General features: G+C 62.1%; 1 non-coding gene across 1 annotated transcript; it reads left to right on the top strand.

Moving 5' to 3' along the window:
- Window positions 1–2,066: 2,066 nt before the first annotated feature.
- On the top strand, window positions 2,067–2,220 carry LOC140475357 (5.8S ribosomal RNA). Its single transcript, XR_011959903.1, has one exon. It is a non-coding gene; the product is annotated as a 5.8S ribosomal RNA (ribosomal RNA).
- Window positions 2,221–2,500: the final 280 nt, after the last annotated feature.

Genomic DNA, 2,500 nt, shown 5'->3' with positions numbered 1-2,500 from the left:
TGACAAACTTTGTGTTGGTTCAAGTACGAAAGGATCTCTGTCGGCTTGGGGGTACGCCCGTTTCCGTTTCAACTTGTCTCGCGAGGGTGGTTTCGGGGCCAGCAGGAGAGCTCGTCGGGGTAGCAGGCCCTGCAGCCGTGGTCACCGCCAAACCCCCACAACTCGAGCAAGTGAAAAAAAAAGTAACAGGAGCGAAAGCATCTCTGTCGGCTTGGGGGTACGCCCGTTTCCGTTTCAACTTGTCTCGCGAGGGTGGTTTCGGGGCCAGCAGGAGAGCTCGTCGGGGTAGCAGGCCCTGCAGCCGTGGTCACCGCCAAACCCCCACAACTCGAGCAAGTGAAAAAAAAAAGTAACAAATAAGAAAGGATCGTCGGCTTGGGGGTACGCCCGTTTCCGTTTCAACTTGTCTCGCGAGGGTGGTTTCGGGGCCAGCAGGAGAGCTCGTCGGGGTAGCAGGCCCTGCAGCCGTGGTCACCGCCAAACCCCCACAACTCGAGCAAGTGAAAAAAAAAGTAACAAATAAGAAAGGATCGTCGGCTTGGGGGTACGCCCGTTTCCGTTTCAACTTGTCTCGCGAGGGTGGTTTCGGGGCCAGCAGGAGAGCTCGTCGGGGTAGCAGGCCCTGCAGCCGTGGTCACCGCCAAACCCCCACAACTCGAGCAAGTGAAAAAAAAAAGTAACAAATAAGAAAGGATCTCTGTCGGCTTGGGGGTACGCCCGTTTCCGTTTCAACTTGTCTCGCGAGGGTGGTTTCGGGGCCAGCAGGAGAGCTCGTCGGGGTAGCAGGCCCTGCAGCCGTGGTCACCGCCAAATCCCCACAACTCGAGCAAGTGAAAAAAAAAGTAACAAATAAGAAAGGATCGTCGGCTTGGGGGTACGCCCGTTTCCGTTTCAACTTGTCTCGCGAGGGTGGTTTCGGGGCCAGCAGGAGAGCTCGTCGGGGTAGCAGGCCCTGCAGCCGTGGTCACCGCCAAACCCCCCACAACTGTTGGGCGCCTACCTGCGCGGGGCAGGAGGACACTTTCCGATTTCAAATCTCCGTTTGCCGAGTCCACCCCGAACGCACGCGGGCGGGCGGGTTCGCATCACCCTTCGTCACAAGGGGCGAAGCCCGTTCCACCGTCTCGTCAGTAGTGCCGACCGGTCTGTGATCGACGAGGGGAGCCACACCAGGTCCGGCCCTGCTGCTTGGCGGCACCGCGTCGTCGGGAGCTCGCGACAGACGGAGGGTTTCGGTGTACTCTCCAGCCACGGGAAACGAAGCCGGTGATGCAGGCGCCGGTCTTTCGCTCCCAAATCGGCTGGGTTTACATCGTTGCTATCTAGTCACGCTCCCTTCAAACCCGACGGGGTACCTATTCCCCTCACCCGTCTGTGCGTATACAGCCTCTTTGCACTTGCGGGATGGGGGTGGTGGTTTAAAGACTCTCGAGTTGCCGCCCGTCGGTCTCCGAGCTCCGTGCAGTAGTGATCCCCAGCGAACTGCCAGCAGGGCGAACGAGCGATCCCGCTCTCGGTCGGGGCGCCTGGCGTCGATCGGTGGTCGGTGGCTTGCGGGCAAGCTGCGCTGTGAGTGTGGGAACGAGTATGACGAGCCGTTGCCGCGACTCCCAGTCCACCTCGGCGGTGGCTGGGCCGGGCGGGCGTCTGCTCGGGCGAGTGCCGCCCCCGCCTCCTCGCAGGAAGTCCGCTCGCCGACACGCCGCCACGTGCACGCGTCAGTGACGCTGCCGAACCGATGGCCGGTGCCCGTTCCCGCCTCTGCTTTTCCTAGGGCAAAGCTGCTGCACGCCTCGTGATACTAGGCGGGCGACATGGTGGCGGTGATCCTGCCTCCGTCGCTGCGGTGCGTTGGGGCACGCATCGCCTCTTGGGCGCCCTGTCCTCCTCCCCCCAATAGACGTATGTTTCTGCGGGCCGCACCAGGATGGTGCTCCCCATCGCTTCACGCCACCCTGCTCCGCCCGCACGCCGGCGTGCAGGTGGCTGTAGCTCAAGGTGGGGAGCGTATGTGCGGTCCGGGTCGCTTTCCTCTGGCGAGGGAGAGACCTAAAACAAACTCAGACAACTCTTGACGGTGGATCACTCGGCTCGTGCGTCGATGACGAACGCAGCTAGCTGCGAGAATTAATGTGAATTGCAGGACACATTGATCATCGACACTTTGAACGCACTTTGCGGCCCCGGGTTCTTCCCGGGGCCACGCCTGTCTGAGGGTCGTTTGGCAATCAATCGCACTCGCCTTGGCTGGCGAGAGCGCGGCTGGGGTGTCGCAGAGGACCCGTCCTCTTTGTCCCCCTAAGTTCAGACTCCGGAGCCCTCCGGCGTCGGAGCGCTTGGCCTTTCCCCCCCACCCTGCACATTCCGTTCGTCAGGCTCGACGCCATCCCCCCGCCGGGGAGCGCGGCCTGGCGTCCGTCTGTGTCGTGGCAGTGGGGCCAGCACGGCTGTCACCGGTCCCAGAATGGCTGTCGGTGGTTCACACTGTGTGTGTGTGCCA

Source organism: Chiloscyllium punctatum, unplaced genomic scaffold, assembly GCF_047496795.1.
Source record: "Chiloscyllium punctatum isolate Juve2018m unplaced genomic scaffold, sChiPun1.3 scaffold_1577, whole genome shotgun sequence".
In the NCBI taxonomy this organism is placed as follows: domain Eukaryota; kingdom Metazoa; phylum Chordata; class Chondrichthyes; order Orectolobiformes; family Hemiscylliidae; genus Chiloscyllium; species Chiloscyllium punctatum.
The sequence above is the reverse complement of the archived record's forward strand: the minus strand, read 5'-3'. Positions and strand labels throughout refer to the sequence as shown.